Source organism: Pongo abelii, chromosome 8, assembly GCF_028885655.2.
Source record: "Pongo abelii isolate AG06213 chromosome 8, NHGRI_mPonAbe1-v2.0_pri, whole genome shotgun sequence".
NCBI lineage: Eukaryota > Metazoa > Chordata > Mammalia > Primates > Hominidae > Pongo > Pongo abelii.
In genome coordinates, this window is record NC_071993.2 from 130,514,877 (window position 1) to 130,534,173 (window position 19,297).

Below are 19,297 nucleotides of genomic sequence, written 5' to 3' on the forward strand. Positions count from 1 at the left end.
TATATATATATACATATATATTTTATATATATATACACACACACACACCCCCCCATGATTTAGATCAAACTTTGTTTCTGTTATCTGTTTCTGTATAACAAACCACCCCAAGTGCAATGGCATAAAAACCACAATTTCACAATTTCTCATTTCTCATGATTCTGTGGGTCAACTGGGTGATTATTCTGCTTTACGTGGTGTTGGCTGGGGCACTGGGATGGCTGGAATGTCCAAAATATTCTTACATGGCTAGGAGTTCAGACCTCATGGCTCTCTCCATGTGGCTGTTTGGGCTTCTCTGCAGCATGGTGGCTGGGTTCCTAGAAGAAATGGACCAAGACACAAAGCAGAAACCACAAAGGCAGTTTATGACCTCACCTTGGAAGGACCTCACCTAGGAAGACCTCACAGCATCCCCTGACACTCTTGTTCACAAGGCCTGTCCAGATCCAACGGTGGGGAGCTCCATCTCTTGACAGAGGTCAGGTGGAGGGAATGGGGAAGGAACAAGTGGCAAGGTCACAGGGCAAAAGGTCATGTAGAAGGGGGGATGTTGTTGCCTTGGAAATGTAATCTACTACAGCTTTTCCTCTGGCTACAAAAATTTACATTCCTCCCACCTGCAAGAAACTCATTCACTTCCTCCCCTAAAAGTCTCATCCCATTACAGTGTCACACTGAGGCTCGAAGTCCATCTTGTCATCAAAGTCAGGTGTGGTTCCTCCACACAGGGGCCTGGGAACTAAAGGACACAGACCCAGCATGCCATAGGGAGACAGGGACAGGACAGCTGCAACAGACAGTCCTGCCCAAAAGGAGGGCATTTCACACTATGAGTGCTCCTGTCCCTGTTGATCCTGCATATAAACAAGTAAACAAGAAGGGTCAGCTGGGAGTGGTGGCTCACGCCTGTAATCCCAGCACTTTGGGAGGCTGAGGCGGATGGATCACAAGGTCAGGAGTTTGAGACCAGCCTGGCCAATATGGTGAAACCCCGTCTCTACTAAAAATACAAAAAAGTTAGCTGGGCGTGGTGGTGGGTGCCTGTAGTCCCAGCTACTCGGGAGGCTGCGGCAGAAGAATTGCTTGAACCCAGGAGGCGGAGCTTGCAGTGAGCTGAGGTCACACCACTGCACTCCAGCCTGGGCGACAGAGCAAGATTTCATCTCAAAAAAAAAAAAAAAGGTCATCTTTGAGTCATGGGCACCGATGTGGTAGATTTGTGCCAATGTGAATTTAGGGTGCAAAAGTCATATCACATATTGTATTATTATATATACTAAAATAGCTTTTATTTGTCAATGACTTCTGGATTTCTAAATCCAATGGACAATTCCCAATCTTCATTTTATTGGACTTCGCAATACACAAGGCTGATATTCACAGCCAATGGGTTGGTGAGCCATCTTTCTGTTAAAAAAAAAATACGTGAGGAAAAAAAAACTCCAGCTAGGTATCTACACAGGAAAAATAGATGGTTAACAGTTCCCCATGGTTTCTAGGCTCTGAGGACTGTCTAAGCATCTCCCAGAGTAAGAAGGTCACCATGGTGAGTTTACCATTTAACACATCAGATTCCAGTGGTCTCTGTACATGGCACTTATTTTCTTCATGAAGTGGAACTTGAGTGCTGGAAATGGCCCCAGATCATCCTATACAACCTCCTCATTCTGTAGACAAAGAGAACTGAAGGTCTGTGAATGGCAGACACTTGGTCAAGGTCCCACGGTGACTTAGTGGTAGAGCCAGGGGCATCCTCTAGCTTCTCATACAATAATCTACTGTCTTGGATAGTTGCTCGTTCTCCATTCTGTACACACCTACAAGGTGTCTGCTGTGGGGCAGCTACCATAGCTGGCATGAGGACTACGGAGAGAAAAATAAGTACTCTATTCGCTGAAAATGCTTAGAGTCCCAGCCAGGGACACACCCAAAGAGGAGCAGCTTTAGTTCAAACCATGTGGATGCTGGGTCTCTTGGAAGGTTTTCCTCTTAGGAACCAGTGTTAATGGCATCGCTTTCAAGACTTTGCGGGCTCCTGATTCTTGAACAGGGGTCAAGATGTGGACAGTTGGCACGGTTCCACCGAGGTTAGCCATGTGCAGCAGGAATAGGGTAGGTGGGGGCACATTCTGCTACGTTGACCACAGCCTCTGTAAAGTGAATTCGGGGCAATTGCCAAGTGGACCAACATCTGCTTCAGCGTCTTGAGAAAGCTGAAAATAAAAATCGATGTGTATAAAATTAGGCTGTCGAGTGAACCTCAGACCACAGGTAATTGCAATCTGAGTTCAGGTTGCTGCGACTATCCTGAACAGCTCAGAAAACAGGTACTTTTCACTACATGCAGTTCTCAGCTCCTGCTCCAGGGGTAGTTTCTGGCTTGTTAAATGACACTGCTGGACATCCCCCAGAATTTAATTTTAATATTACCTCCTCCTCCTTTGCTTAACATATACCCATTTATGTTCTGCAATTTCAGAGAAAGGAACATATAATAATTATGTTTTAGAAATTGGAACAAGAAACTAGCAGATGCAAGTTTAGTGAATATTGAGTTTTAAACTTGTCTGGCTGTGATTTGTGGCCATGTCATGGCAAATATTTTTCAATGTCACTGCCTTAGCCAGTGCTGTCACTAAGGCAGTCAGCTGGGGAATAGAGGGCCGAACACTATGATCTCAATATTAATGGGAGCTGTTGAAAGTGGCAAAGGTGATGAAGTATTGTTTAGTTATTGGTGCCATACTTCGGCTGCAGGACATTATTATAAAACGCAGTCTGTTTTTGTCAGATTTCAATCATGGCTTCAATAACACGTTTAGAAACTTGGAATATAGGAGACCACAAAACAATGATGTTTTCCCCCCTTAAACTAAAGGACTTTAGATTGCAATCTGAAGAAATGAGGTTTGAAATTTGGATCTTACTTTATTATTTTTTCTCCAAATTATTCAGTGATAGGACATCCTTGCCTGACTTCCAGTAGTCAGATGGGTTCGATGTGGCTTAAAGAAGTTGGGAAGTTGATATAATCTCTTCCTTTGAACTCTCGATAGGGCAAGATTCCTGCTGGTTGTGCAAAGAGCAGGCCTAGTTCAGTGGACAGAGTCACAGATCACCCTTTCCCTCACCTCCCTGGACCAGTCCAGGAAGAGAGAGTTATGCAAAGTGTATAATGCTTTAAAAAATAATATCCTGTTTTGCAAAATTGCATTTCATTCAGGAAATAACAGGATTCCCCATCTCGGCCACAACCCTGTGGAGAAGGTGAATGAATGCTTTGGTGGAGGAGGCTGCCCCTGTCATTAATAGCACCTGGGTTTAAACTTATAATTAAAATAAACTTTAAAATTCAATTTTTATAGATGGAGGAGATAACTTGATTTGAAACCCTTCAATGCACACATTTTATGTAGCACTCACCCAAATCCAGTCGTACCATAGAAAAACGGGAACATAAAACTCGATGATGAGAGTTTATATAGCTTTTAAATATCAAGCTGTCAGGCTTTGTGCTGGTAGAAATATTGTAATTGGACAAGAGTAAAGAAAAAGAGTTTACATTAGCATTGAGGGTTTTTGAGTGAATTCAGACCAAGCAGAATATAATGGAAACCCCTTTAAAAGAAAGAGGAGAGAAAAACTCGAGGTCCAAGCATAGTCTGACCTTCCTTTCAGAGGAGATCTGCTTGATAAAACAGACACAACCCCAATAAAATACTAACAATAGAAAAAAGTAAATAGAAATCATATTAAGCAGTGGCGATATTGCCTGAATTGAAACAAAAATTAGGTATAATAGCCTTGGCGGGTTTTAATATGGTCCCCAATCACATCACAATACGAAGCATATCATGGTGTTGCTAAATAATGTTTATCATCTTGAAATCTCCCTGCCTGGTAGACGACTTGCATTATTTGAGGTTTGTGGGTTTTTTTTTTTTTAAAGAACTCATAAATATTTAATGTCCAGGATCAAGAATGGGGCTGGGGGAGGGGACATGTCTCTCGGAACAGTAATGTTTCTCTGTGTGACAGGCCCTGGCATTGTCTGGAGCTAAGGCTTAGCCCTGGTGTGAAGCTTTGGGATGAGGAGTGTGTCCCTCTGAGGACCCGGAGCCACCTGGTACCAGGGTTATGAGAGGATCCCAGATGGCAGGGCAGCCTGCCCCAGATGAACTCACACCTGTCTGCTGTACCCGGGCAGGACTAGTCTTGGGTGACTTTTCCCTTGTACATTGTGGAGCACAGGGCTACAGAGGAAAAAAAAAAAATGGGCCAGTGGGCTCCTGTTGGCCATATCCTAATGCAGTTCTGAATTCCAGGAGCTGGTGGGAACATTGGCCTTCCAGCTGGCTGTCCATCTCCTCCACTGGTCAACCAGCCAGTGTGTCTTTATTGAGGGCCTTCAAGGGGCCAGGCATAGAATCCTCAATGTTGTTTTCTATTGCTTGTAAGATTCTTAAGGGAATATTTTTGACCTTTTCTGAAGTTTCAGAAGCCTGTATTTTCTTTAGGATTGATGCTGCATGTATTCAATAAGAGTTTGGAATCTGGTCTTTTTTAGACTTCTTGGCTCAGGATGGGAAGAGAGGCGAGCCAGAGAAAGCAACTAGCCCATGTGCTGTTTCCTCAAAATACCTGCAATTCGTTTTTTAAAAATCTCAGTGACTGTCCAATTCAGTTCTGCACCATTCGTTCATTTGTTCACTCCACAAATATTTATTGAGAACCTACAGTACGCCAGGCACTATTCCAGGCTCTGGGGGTAAGACATTGATCAACCCAGCACATTTGCTGTCGTCCCAGAGCTAGTATGTCAGTGGATATTGCAATTGCTTGAAATGTGGGCCCCCTTAAGAGACAGAGAGGTGAGATGCAAAATACCTTTTTGGGAACAGTGACTGGTTTGGGCTCAGAAGCACCTTGACTCACACAGGATTTATACCAGTCTTTCATGCAAGGGCCAGCAACCACTGCACTCATGCAGGTCTTCCCCATCAGACCTCAGCATCCTCTCAGGGAAGGTGACCAGAACAGGGGACCATCCTCACTGGTCCTGGGCCTTTCTCTCTGTGTCCATTTGCTAACTTCCCCTGCAGCCATCTCAGGTGGACGCGACTGCCACATCCTTGAACATGGGCACATTTACTTACACAGGTGCACAGAGCCTGACATGTTCCCTTCTGAGTCCCAACATGGTGTCCTCACCCTGTCAATTGCCCCAGAAAGAGGACCTGAGCCAACAGCACTGCATTCCCATCTGCACAAAAACAGGGATGGTCTCGGGAGGATAATGAAGATTTGGCTTTCCCTGGGCCTGGGCCACCACGTAGGGTCTGCTGCCTACTGTGTCTCTGGGTCGCATGCTCCTTAGGAAGCCAGCTGTGGTTGTCGTGACAGCAGCCACCCCCGGAGCTCCCACAGCATGCAGTCTGGCCTATCTCAGAGTTGCCAGCCTTTCCCTGTCTACCAGACCATGGAGGTCCAGCCATACACATCACGTGGCTCAACCAATCAGCGAGTGAGAACCAGCGGGTGACTTAGAGAGCCAGCTCTGGGTCTAGAAACCATCACACAGCCCACAAAGAAACTCACTGTGGTCCTCAGAGTCAAGGGCCTGAGACAGTATCATCTCACCAGCAGACATTCAAATTTGATCTTCCTCTCTGAGGCCAGAGGCTGAATCTGGAAGGCCATGACAAGAGTGAGGATTCAAGGAGTGGCAACAGCCGACAGGCTGGCACATGGCATGCTTAGGGCTGTGCTGGGGCTTGTGGAACCCTGTTACCTCTATGAAATGGGTGCTGCAGGCCGGGCACGGTGGCTCACACCTGTAATCCTAGCACTTTGGGAAGCTGAGGCGGGCAGATCACAAGGTCAGGAGATGGAGGCCGTCCTGACCAACATGGTGAAACCCCATCTCTACTAAAAATACACAAATTAGCTGGGTGTGGTGGCAGACACCTGTAATCCCAGCTACTCAGGAGGCTGAGGCAGGAGAATAGCTTGAACCCAGGAGGCGGAGGTTGCAGTGAGCCAAGATCGCGCCACTGCACTCCAGCCCCAGAGACAGTGCAAGACTCCATCTCAAAAAAAAAAAAAAAAGGGGGGACACTGCAGGCAGCCTGTGCTGGGTGTGAATGCTGGCCCTGTCACTTGCTTACTAATGACCTTGAGCAAATCACATAGTTTTTCTGAGTCTTGGTGTTCTCATCTGTAAATTGGTGTGACCGCATGAGGCAGTGTGAGGATTCAATCTCATATGCAGCAGGTAAAGTGCTGGGAACAGTATCAGGCTCCTGGGCTGCGGCCAGCAGGGCTGTTCTGTGAGCACCTGGGCAGGTAGAGCTCTTTCTCCTCCCCACTGATGTAGGCTTTGCCACCAGGGTACAAGGCACAGCGTCTTTGGTTGCCATTGTTTTACAGAATTTCAAGGGAAATAGCATTCCCTATTCTGTTTCCTGCACAGCTCCTGCCACACTCTTCTTGGGGTGGGCTCTATCTGGAGGTATCTCCCTTCATCTGCAGCCCTGAGAAAGGCTGGACCCTGCTGTAAGAAGGGGGGTTCCTGTCGGGATGCCCACAGGGAGGGTGAGCAAACATGGGTCTGTCCCTCAAAGGGCTCAGCGTGCCCTAGAGACTGGAGAAGTTTGCAGGGATGCCAGGAGTGTGGTGGGGGGTTGTGGGTGGTGGGCAGTGTGGACGCCCAAGCAGGGCCTAGTGGTGGGTCATGGTCAGTCCAGCACTGACACTTTGAATGCAGAAGATGTGGCAGATTCCTGTCCTGGGGCCAGAGATGGCTACCAGGCCACGGAGAGGCAGGGCCCCTGGGGGCATTCTGGAAAAGTCCTGCTTGGTTAGAGATCACTAATGTTGCTGCCAGCATAACACAGAGTCTTGAGGAGGGCCTGGGGTCAGCGAGAAGAGAGACAGAGAGTGGGGAGTCTCAGAGAGATAGACGGAGACAGGGAGGGAGAGATACAGAAAGGGACAGAGACCAAGAGAGAGGCAGGCTCAAAGAAACAGGAGACAGAAGGAGAGACAGACCAGGAGAGGGGGAGGCTCAGGGAGATGGAGAGGGAGATGCGGGGCAGGGTGGAGGGAGAGAGAGAAAGAGAAAAAGAGAAAGAGAAAGAAAGAGAAAATAGGGAGAGAGGTCAGAGAGAGAAAAGAGAGAGACATGCAGGCACTTCCTGAGTGTGCCTGCCGGGCACCGCTGGGCCTGAAGAGGGTGAGCAGGGTGACCGTGTGCCAGCACAAGGGGGCTAAGCATTTCTGTGTCTCCACATTTGTTGTTACCCACAGTCCTTTGAGGTAAATATTATTATTAGTCCTCAGTGGACTGTGGCCAATTTTACAGACAACAAAACAGGCTCAGGACCTCCCCACCCCTTCTCCTTTTTGCCTGCTCACTTTCTCCATCCCTCAAGCACAGACCCCGTCCTCTGTCTCCTGAACCCCCCACTGCTCAGCTTTCCCTTCCCCAGCCTCACTTCACGGATGGCAGGGGCGATCTAGGCCATAGCTGCTCACTGTCCTGTGTGCTTTTGGTTAACTGGGTGAATCTTGTCTCCCTAAATAAAATTTGTCCTAAGGGCAGAGAGTGTGTCAAAACCCCCAATATCATAGAGATGTTCCCCTGAAATTGTGTGCAGATTGATGTGTGTATGCACATAGCTATTTTTCTGGGGATGGGGAGGTTGTTCACAGCCCTCACCAGCTTCTCACATAAAAAAGTAAAGCCCCAAGGCCCCACTGCTCTGGTTGATGCTTCCTCCATGAACAATCCGGGGTCTTAAAGGGACCAGAAATCCCTCCTCCCAGTGCTTCAAGATCACCTAACAAGAGAGACGCGCTTGAACAAGGCGGCCCAGCTCCTCAATGCTTGCTGTGACAATGAGGTTGAGGAGTGGGAAATGGAGAGTGGGAGGTTCTCAGCAGGTTACAGGAAGGGGCCAGGAAGAATGGATGTGGTTCCCAGGACCAGGGTGAGCCGTGGGCTGACTGACCTCAGACCAGAGCAAAGGCTGAGGCTGTGCATGTGTGGGCGTGTGTGTGCATGTGTGTGCATGTCAGAGATGGGGGCAAGAACACCTCACCCTCACATGCACTGCTCTCACTCAGTGCCATACGTGGCTGCCTCTGCCCCAGCTCAGCCTAGAGCGGGTGCCTAGGCTCTATTGGAGAACGTGCACCAAGAAGACCCAGGCCCTTTGTGTCCCTAGGAGGAATGGAGAGGCCCTTCCTGTGTCTTACAGTCAAGGATTCCTGGCTCCTGAGAGCACAACCCCAGAATGCCTTCCAGAACTAGGAAAGGTACCACTGCTAGTTCACACAGGATGTGGAGCTGGGAGCTGGTGCAGCGAAAGGTTTGTGCTGCGGTCTCCTGCCTGCTTCAGCGCGTCTTTGGCTCTGCCTTGGACGGTGTCTTAGACTCAGTATTCTTATTTTAAAGTGGGCCTGAGAAGAAATCCTGCCCAGCTTTCACTCATAGTTGTTGTGAGAATTAAGTAACAATAAATATATGCGTGTGTGCATGCGTGCATGTGTGTGTGTGTCTACAATTACAGGTTGTCATTGTAAAGTCCTAAGCAAACATCCCCTGCTAGTATTTCCCTTAATGAGTCCATTGCTTAGACTTCAGTCACTGGGAGATCTGACTGCTGTGGTCACACGTCTCAGGATCGAACAGCAGATGGGTGCAGAGTGGTCAGTGACGGGATCAGGACTTGGCGGAACCCTGGGTTGTGTTGTGAATCTTCCACATGGTTCAATTCCTTCCTTTATTGCTCTATTGCTTGCTTTAGAATTTAGCACACTGAGCCCTTCATGAATGCCATTCCATGCTGAGCCTTTGAGAGTACAGGTCTGGGATCCTGGGCTCGGTCTAGAAAATTCTCTGATCTAAAATGCCAACTGGGATGGAAGCGTTTGGGTCTCCCTGTGCCCATGCTTCTTTCTAGCTGCCCTGGGCCTGCAGACGCAGGCAGAGAGAGCTTCGCAGAGGAGGAGATGGAATGAGGATTGCTGGGAAGCAGGCACTGTGCCCAGCGCCTCTCAGGATACATCCCCCACAGGGCTCTGCATGGGGAACAGCGCTGTGCCTGTTCACCAAGGACAGAGCTATCCTTAGCAGGGAGTGTGCTTGCTCGAGGTCTCAGAGGTGCTGAGTGCAGCAGGCTGGGAGCCAGGTCTTCTGACTTGAGGGTCTGTGCCTTTCCTCCTTTACAACCAGTTGCCCTCTGTCTTCTCCCTGTCCCCCTCCCTGATCCAACCCAGTCCCTCAGCTGCAGCTGAGTTTCAACCACAGATGGCTTCCATTTCTTTAATATCCTTCCTTGGTGGTAGCCTTGATCCATGTTGAGAAGGATGCCCAGGCTGCATCTGGGCTCAGTGGGAAAGTGTGCAGTGGTTGATTGGCAGTGTCTGCCTTGGGCTTGGGGAGGAGGAGGTGCCTGGCATTTCCATACCTTCCCTAGACTCTTTAGCTATCCCACAAACACTCGTGTTTCAGCAACGTCCCAGGTGCTGTTCAAGGTGCTGTGGTGGCCAAAGAGGGACAGGTCAGCAATGTCCAGTGATGCTAGGCTCGGTGCTCTGCTTTCCGTCCCATGTGAACACAGTGGTCACAGGCCAGGCATCTCCTGCAGCAGTGGAGGTAGCCAGGGCAAGGCCCTGAGTGCGACTGTAGCCAGGGAGAGTCAGTGGCATCTGCTTGCTTCTGAGCCGAATTGTTTAAATGCCTCCACTTGCCCCTCAGTCCTTCCTTAATCTCAAATGACCCTGGAGGGTATTGGTGGCAAGACAGCCCTACGGGCAGAACCTCCACCCAGGGCATGGTTGGCTGCCACGCTGAGAAGGAGCCTAGGGCATGGGACAAGGGCCTGGGTGTGGGAATGGCTGTGGGCCCCAGGAGGCAGGGACAGGCGAGCCTCCCTGACCTCACAGCTCCCCAAGCACATGCCACCCCCGTAAGCCTGCCAGGTAAGACACAGCGTACCCAGCCACATTTGAATTTCAGTTAAACAACAAATATGGTCTTTTAGTATAAAGTGTGTCCCCGATATTTTCACTTACTAAATCTGACAACCCTACAGTCTTGCCAAAGGAACTCTGGGCTCCAAAGCCAGAAGGGCTTAGGGCCTCAGCCTCCCACTCTTCATGGAAACTGAGAAAGCTCCAACAAGGAGGAGGGAGGAGGGCCAGCCCTGTCAACTCTGCAGAGAGAGGCACTATCAGTGTAAGTTGGCAGTTACAGAGGTAGGCTCAGAAGCTTGACTGCTGGGTTCAAATCCCAGCTCACTAGCTGGGAGACCTTACAGAAGAGGCCTAACGTTCTGAGCCTCAGCTTTTCCATCCACAGAATGAGAATGAAGGGATAGCTCCCACCTTTCAGGGCTGTTGTGAGTCTATTCATGTAGACAGTGTATAGTGATCTTGCCTGGATCGTACATGGCAGTGATCCGTGCAAACAGTGGTGATTGTTGCTGTGTCATTTTTGGATGAGTCTGGGGAGGGGGCCTGCGTCGTGGCTTCTGGTCCAACCTCTGTTACGAGCTTGCAGGATTTCCTTGGGCTGGTCCCACCTACCCATTAGGGCTGCAATTGTCTATGTGTACAGGGCAGGTTAGACTCAGTTCATTGCAAATTAATTAATTTTATTTATTTATTTATTTTTTGGAGATGGATTCTCACTCCGTTGCCCAGGCTGGAGTGCAGTGGCACAATCCTGGCTCACTGCAACCTCTGTCTCCTGGGTTCAAGCGATTCTTCTGCCTCAGCCTCCTAAGTAGCTGGGATTACAGGCATGCGCCACCACACCCAGCTAATTTTGTATACTTAGTAGAGACGGGGTTTCACCATGTTAGCCAGGCTGATCTCAAACTCCCGACCTCAGGTGATCTGCCTGCCTTGGCCTCCCAAAGTGCTGGGATTACAGGCATGAGCCACTGCACCCGGCCTATCTATTTATTTTTGAGACAGAGTCTCACTCTGTTGCCCAGGCTGGAGTGCAGTGGCACAGTCCCGGCTCACTGCAATCTTTGCCTCCTGAGTTCAAGCGATTCTCCCACCTCAGCCTCCTGAGTAGCTGGGACTACAGGTGCATGCCACCATGCCCAGCTAATTTTTGTATTTTTGTATTTTTTTTTTTTTCTAGTAGAGACAGAGTTTCACCATGTTGGCCAGGCTGGTCTCAAACTCCTGACCTCAGGTGATCCATCCACCTCGGCCTCCCAAAGTGCTGAGATTACAGGCATGAGCCACCATGCCTGGCCGCATTACAAATTTAAAAGAAATGTTTTATTTGAGTAACAGAACCATTCTCCAAAAGAGAGTTAACAAAGAAACCCAGCAGATAGACGGCCGGGTGCGGTGGCTCATGCCTGGAATCCCAGCACTTTGGGAGGCCAAATTGGGCAGATCACCTGAGCTCAGGAGTTGGAGACCAGCCTGGCCAACATGGTAAAACCCTGTCTCTACTAAACATACAAAAAATTAGCTGGGCATGGTGGTGTGTGCCTATAATCCCAGCTACTCAGGAGGCTGAGGCAGGAGAACGGCTTGAACCTAGGAGGCGGAGGTTGCAATGAGCCAGGACCGCGCCACTGCACTCCAGCCTGGGTGATAAAGTGAGACTCCGTCTCGAAAAAAGAAAAAAAAGAACCCCAGCAGATAGAGATTAAACAAGTAGAAGCAGATAGAGATTAAACAGAGCTGCTGGGGTTCAGAGGTGGATGTGCGTGTGTGTTTTATGGGAGGGGCTCTGGGTTAGTCCCATGCCCTGCCCTGCCCTCCTCACCTGGTCCATCTTGTGGGCATCCCCTAGGTGAGGCCAGAGGAGCTCCATGCTGCTAGGAGATCCAGGCAGAAACCTCCAGGAGTGGAAGCTCAGCCCAGCGGCTGGGAGGCTGTGGCACCTCCCGTCTACATGGCAGGCCAGGCTGAGGTGGTCTGGCTACACAGTGGGGCTCCCCCTCTCGGATAAGGTAAGCAGCTTGTTCATTGTCCCAGCATCACTTGGGTCCCAGACGACCTGAGAGAGGGAGAAGGGGCTTTGTTCTCTTCGTTGCCTGGGGGTGGAACAGCCCTCTCTCACTCAGGGCGTTCTAGATTCTTGTTTAATTAATCCTTCCTCAAACTCCATTCCCAGATATTGAAGTCTACACTTGGGTCCCCATTTTGTGGACAGGCAGGCTGAGGCCCAGCAGGAGCACATGCTAGGGCCACACGGAGCCAGGGAGGGCTGAATGAGAACCTCCTGCCATCTTGGTGGTGGTGATGTGGGGCCTTGAGGGGTCATTTGAATAGTCCCAGGGCTTGATTAATGGGGGCTAGACTAGGGGTCTCAGTCTCTCACTTTAGACGCTGGGGAAGGAGGCCCACAGAGCTTCAGCGACTTGCCCAGCTCACACCACAGGCTGGAGCCAGCAAAGGCCCCATGCATCTCCCCAGGTTGAGTCAGTGACACCTGCTCAGTCAGCAGACAGCACCTCGAGAAAAAAAATGATGTCTTCTTCTGCACCCTTTCCTTCCTGTAAATGGGCCTTTGTTAAAAGCTGTGCCCTGTAAAACATGTAAGACACCTGCTCTGTGTCCAAATTTCTTGCATTTCCTTTTCCTTCCCCTCCCCCTACTCCATCCCCGCATCAGGGGCTCGGTCGTCATCTAGGTCAAGTCTACCTTTCATTGGTGATAGGCAAGGGTTACCAATTGATGGGGTGACTCCTTGATCTTTATTTAGGCCAGTTAACCCAAGAAAATCAGACCTTGCTAGTGACAGAGGAGCCCCTCCCTGGCTTTCCAGTTGGCCTCAGCGGTGCTGCTGGTGAAGGTGGTGGTGAGATGTATGGATCGCCTGGTTATCTGTTTACTCCCCACTGCTGCCATTTGATTGTAATGGGGCCAGGTGGAAAGGGTCAGGTGTCATCATTCAGCCATTTATGCAGTGAATATTTACTGGGCACCTACTCTGTGCCAGTCTCTTGACTGCACAGATACACCCATGAGTCAATCATGACTTGTCCTCTGAGGAGCTCACAGTCTAGAGAGACAGACATGCCGATATCAGAAAATAACCCGAGTCAAAGGTGGCAGAAACAGGACACACGTGGTGGTGTGGGCATTGTAGAGATGAGAGAATGCTCTGGCTTAAAAACATCCACATTATTTTTGCCTTTTGTAAGGCCAAATGGGGAGAAGGTGACAGAAGGGACGAAGATGCCCCAACCTGGAACAAGTCAATCATTTTAGAATTTCATCGCTGAACCCAACATAATTCAGACCTCACATCTGGTGAATGCAGCAGTTCATTAGAACACAAAAATACACTATCAAACAGACAATCAAATTTCATGTAAAATAAGCTTCAGCATTAAAACGGTTCCTGGTGTTTTATGTGTGTGACTCGGTGGGCAGATATATTTCTTGCTACTAGAGCAAGACTGATTTGTGTGAAGGCTCCCGTCACCAAATCACTCGGAAGGTTGGGAGATAAAATGTCGCTTAGGATAATGTAATTGGCCTTAAGGTACAGGAATTGAATTATTTTCAGTGATTTATAATCTGGAAATTAAAGACTCACTCATTTTCTAATTTAATTCCATCTTCAATGGAAAAATGTTCACTCTGATCTAAATTGGCGAGTAATGTTGCTAATTCAAATGCAGATGTAATTTCGATTCTGGTAGCAGTTTGCAGTGATTGACGGGTCTCCAAAGAATCATTACGATCCTTATCTCCCAATCTCACAAATTCCCCGCAGTTGTGATAATAACTTCAGCTAAGGAGAAAAGGGAAAAAAATAAATTCTCCCCTGCCCTGTCGGTCTGGGGCTTGCCTTTTGCAGGATGTGAATTGTGGTTTCTTTTGCATCGACAGTGTTTGAGACAATACCGACGCTTCCTTACCAAATTTGGTGGTGGCACACTGCAGGTTGAGTTGTTCACCAGTGATCTTTGCTCTCCAATATGAATGAAATGGGCCTCGGATAAGTTATTCTCGATTCACAGTTAATTAGCTGGGATTTTACACCACATTTGATGCAATTCATTGATAAGTCTTAACTACCCAGGGACAGGCAGACAATGATTAGCCATAATCATGCAGGCTTTGCCCTCCATCTCGCGGCTGTCACGTGGATAGCCCATGGTGATGTGTCTTCATCTCGGTAGACCCTAAGAAGCCAGGATGGAGAAATTATGAGGTCACTCTGGCTGTGTGAGAAATGGCTGGGTCAGAGCGATGGTTGCCTGCATCATCTGTTTGCACAGCAAGGGGGCGGCAGCTGGGCCGAGTCACAGCCTTGGTCCACTGTGCACGTGAACACTCCTGACCTGGCCAAGCAACAGCTCTGGCTACTTCTAAGCAGAATAGATTTCTTTGGCTGACAGCTATTTTGATTACAGTAAAGCCGTCAGATTCTGAAAGTTAATGGATTCCATACGGTTTAAATAATCACATAAAGATTTGGGGCAAGTTGTGTTGATTTCTAGGATGTGGCTACAGAGTGTGAGTGAGGAGTAGGATGTGTTGGAAATAAGCCGGCCCCACCTGCCAGCACTAGCTCTCACCCAACATGAGCATTTCCTCTGCGTAAGGTTTTATATCAGAACGTATTGATTTATAGCACATGGGTCGTGGTAGTACAACTTTGGGGAATGAAGGAAATGAATCTCATTTGGGAAAGGGAAAGGAATAATTTTGATTTGGATTAAGAATAAAAGGAAAAAGCTTTTACAAAACATTTATGGCTATTTTATAATATTTTTAAAGTTTGATTTTTGCGTATATTAAGCTATGGAGCAAAGACTGCTTATGTCACCCACATCTGTGCTCTCGTCTTATTTTTGAACACACTGCCGACCTATGTTTTCCAGCCTTCCTGGCTTCTTTGATGGAGATTTCTGACGAAGTTTTGACCAAAAGAATGTGATCATGTGTCTCTTCTAGGCCTGGCCCATAAAAACCTCCTATGCATGATCCTTGCTGTCTCACCACCCGCCTAATAAATGGAAGAACTCAGAGGACTCTTCCTTCTGTCTCCGAGCACTCCGTGAAGCTTTACCTGAATTAGAAAGACACTCCTACTGGGTTAAACCATTGAGATTTGAGGGTTTATTATTTAAGCAGCTAAGATTATTCATCCCAATACAAGCTATATCCAACACAATGGTATAAGAAATAGATTTATTGATTTCCCCAGTCTCCCAGTTAATTATTTGTGTATTTCACATATGGAACTGCCAGTGACCAAGCATAGGCTGATCTCTGCATGATCCATACATTAATGAACAGCATTCCCATTTTGCCTTCAATCACCATGGCCTGGAATATGATCACTAGTAAATGGGAAAGGATTTTGGTTTTACAAATATATGAGCAGCTCACTAATACTGCATTTATATCAAGAACAAGGTAGCAAACACGCTTTCAATTTCAAGAAGACATTTTCACTTAAATATGAAGACTCATTGAGACATGGTGTATGTCTTTGATGATTGTTTTCCTGGTTGTAGATTTAGGCAGCATTAGTCTTAACCACATTAGGTGTGACGGACAAAGACAGCTGGATGGAGATCAGTCACCTTTCTCCTCCCCCCATCTTCTAGTGGCCTTTTTCCCTAACCTCTCTACACATAACTGTTTAACATGTGTTGGAAGAATTATCTGCTGAAGGTCTTGTTGATGTGCTATGCTTTCATCCAGCTGAAGGAATCTCAGAGACCATGGCATGAACTCAGAGAATAGATTCCCTGCTGCTTTTCAATAGAAGCATCAAGGAAGTCCATGTAACTGAAATTCATCGAGATACATGGTACATTGTTAGCACATGGTACATCAGTCTTGCTCCTACCCACTTCTGGCCTCAGTGTTCATCGTACCCTCACTGTCTTTTGCTTTCCTGCTCCAAAAATCCTCATTCCCTGGGTGTTCACTGGATAAGCTAAGCACATTCTCACCTCCTTGCTTTGTTCATGTTACTTGCTGTGTCTGGAAGGACTGTCCCAGACTATGCACCATCTTTGGAACACAGACCCAAGTCATCTCGCAAGTTTCAGCTCAAGAGTGAGTTCATCCTCAAAACATTTTCTGCCCAGCTCTTCTCCCACCCGTGAAAGACCTAATCTTCTCTTTTGTTGGACTGCCTCGTCACAGCACCTAGGATTTTGGACTCTAGTTTGTTTGCTCATCTTTCTCCCTCTACCCTGAGTTCAGAGGACAGGATGGTGATCTAATTGTCATTGCCATATTATTCATATCTTATCATTATTATCACCACCAGTTATATTACAGAAATATCCATGATACCTCATTCATGCTTCACCTGGGGGAATGAGCAGCCTAGTTCCTGGCTAATTTCTGCCTTCAACCCTAAGTACTGAGAATCCTTTTTATTGCGATGCCAGGCCACTGGCATGCCACCACCTGAGTGTCCTCCTCTGATCAATAGTGATAGATGGTGCTGTTGCTTCAGTTTGTGGCAGACCATCCCTATACACAGAGCTGCTCATGGTTAAGCATTTGGGTAGCTCTTCTGTAAATCACCAGGACCACTTGATGCCAACAGGGGTGACAGAGCCCAACAGTGCTGTCACTCTCAATGCACCTAATTCCCTTAAGCCATTCACCTAATAACCTGTGGTTCAGAGTTCTACAGGCTAATGACACAAGATATACATAAGTATTTCCTTTTGTGCTTTTCAGATTTTTTCTTTTAATTTCATTAAGTGCCCTCTTGTTCCTCTTGTTTCATTTCTTGCCCTCCACCAGTGAGTACACAGAGACACTGATTCACCTGCTCTTGGGCAGTCATCTTAGTACATGACTTTCCTCTTACATGACCCTCTTTTAGACTAAATGCTTAATCAGTTTAACTTCTCGTGATATGGCCATCCCCTCGAGGAGTTTTGGCTCTGGAACTTCAGGAGCAATCCTGTAGTCTATTTGTTCAGCTTATTGTTTCTTGATGATAATACTGGTAACAACTACCAATTATCAAGTGCTAACGAGAGGCTAGGTGCTGTATTAAGTGGCTGGCATGCATTTTCTCACTTGATCCTCATAACCAATGCTATATGTTAGAAACTACTACCTCCACTTGATAGATAGAGGAACTAAAGCCCAGAAGGGTCAAGTCCAAGGTCACATGGCCAAGCAGCATCGAAGGCTGCATTTAACCCATACTTGTATTGTGTTCCCCTCACACTGGCACCATCTGGCTCCCAGCCGGGAGGCTCTCTGAGGGTAACACCAGGGCCTGCATTTGCACCTCCCCCATGGAGCCTGGCTCAGACTTGACAATTGAAGAATGGCTAGAACCAATTCTACATTCTCAGTGTCTAAATGCTAAAGTTTTAAGTATAAGTAGGTGTCATTTTTGTTAAGCCCTTGTATTAGGATATTCCAGAGAAATAGAACCAATAGAGTGTGCGTGTGCTTGTGTGTGTGTGTGTGTGTGTGTGTGTGTGTGTAGGATGAGATTTATTTTAAGGAAGTGGCTCACACAATTATGGAGGCTAGCAAGTTAAAAATCTGCAGGGTACACCAGCAGGCTGAAGACCCAGGGGAAACTGATGTTGCAGTTCAAATCCAAAGACAATCAGATCCACTGTAGAATTCCCCCTTGCTCAGAAGATGTTGTTTTTTGTTCTATTCAGGCCTTCAACTGATTGGATGGGGCTCACCCACATTATCGAGGGCATCTGCTTTACTCAAAGTCCACCAGTTTAAATGTTCATCTCATCCTAAACATCCTCACACTAACATCCAGAATAGTGTTTGACCATGTATCTGGGCACCGTGGCCCAGCTATGTTGACACATAAAATGAACCATTGCGGCCCTCTTTCTCTGTTTTGAGGAAGACAATCATGGAGGCATTTGGGGATTCACACAGCACAGTGTTATTATCTACAATGGGCTCTGGAGTCTGCATTCGAATCCTAATTCATTTACCCACCATGAGACTTTAGGAAAGTAGCTCAACCTCCCTCATTCACTGGAAATAATAAGTGCTGGGAGGAGTAACACCCCAGGCTGATGGGGAGAGGAAATGGGGACGTGCATGGAAATGTGCCCTGAAAGTGTTAATGCATGAAGCTCAGGAAATGAGCCGGATTTGCTGTTTTCTGCTTGGACATGCACTTCCTCCCTCGACCCCACCAGAATAGTGTTTCCAGCCAGGAATTCCCAATATGCGGCTGTCTTGGGTACCATGGGCAGCTCTCCTTTAGTAGACATCACATTGGGCTCCCTGACTATGGCCAAAGCAAATAGATCATGGGCAGCCAGAGAGTGGCCTAAAGTCCAGTTGAGTGATGCAGAGCAGGCCCGGGCGGGAGCGCATCCTCAGAAGCGATCCTTCAGAGGCGGCACTTTAGGAGTGAAGCATGTGGACACCACCTGGTGGCTTGCACTACTTTTTTCTTTTTCTGAAGAACCTTGGCTCAGGTTTTGAGATCCTGAGCATGTTGTATATTAACTTATTTGATCTATGAGGTCAGTAGCATTCCTCTCATCTTAAACATGGAGAGAAGAGAGATTGAGTCACCAGCCGAGGCCACATACTGGCAAGCAGCAGGGCCCAGCCTTGACCCCAGGATGTCTAACACAAGAAGCCATGTTCCCAACCACTACTCTCCACTGCTACCAGAGGCTGTCATGTGACCAGGCCCTTCTTAGAAAACCAGAACCTAAGAGGGCTGTATGACTTGTTGCATCAACAGTCACCCCGGAGTGGTTCCCAGACTCCCCTGTGTCACCTTGGTGGGGGGGTCCCTTTTCCTCCCAGAGCCTCACTTTCCCCATCTGTCTAATGAGAATCCTCCCTGTGTGGCCCTCCTTGGCCTTTGGGATTTTCTCTGGCTCTGAAGCTATCTCTTTTATTGTCCTGGCCCCAGGCAGCGACTTGCATTGCTCAGCAAGAGTAGATGTACCCCAAAGAATGGAGAGCTGACAGTTGCCGGCACATCGTAAGGACTGATGTTTGCCCCACTTCAATCCCTCTGCCTATTCCACTTTCCAACCCTTCCAGAAAGTTCCATGCCAGGCAGCCTGGGTAAGGCAGAAAGGCTGGACTGGATGCTTGGGTGTGACCCCCACAGGGACTCCGTATTCTTTCTGGCTGTCCATAAAGGTGGCAGCATTATTGCCTGTTTCAGAATGTCCAGCCACCCAAGTGGAAAAACACACAACCTGAGGAAGGAAGGAAGGAGTTGGGGGCTGGGAGAAGGGGTGAAAAGTCTTGGAGTTGCTGTCCTGAGGTGTAGGTGGTGAGAGTTTGTGTGCACTCT

The 19,297-nt window shown here is 47.9% G+C and overlaps 1 long non-coding RNA gene across 1 annotated transcript; it reads left to right on the forward strand.

Moving 5' to 3' along the window:
• Positions 1-258: 258 nt before the first annotated feature.
• Positions 259-13,423, forward strand: LOC129048131 (uncharacterized). The gene is made up of 3 exons (XR_008510225.2): positions 259-481; positions 11,834-11,993; positions 13,191-13,423. It is a non-coding gene; the product is annotated as an uncharacterized LOC129048131 (long non-coding RNA).
• The last annotated feature ends 5,874 nt before the right edge of the window (positions 13,424-19,297 follow it).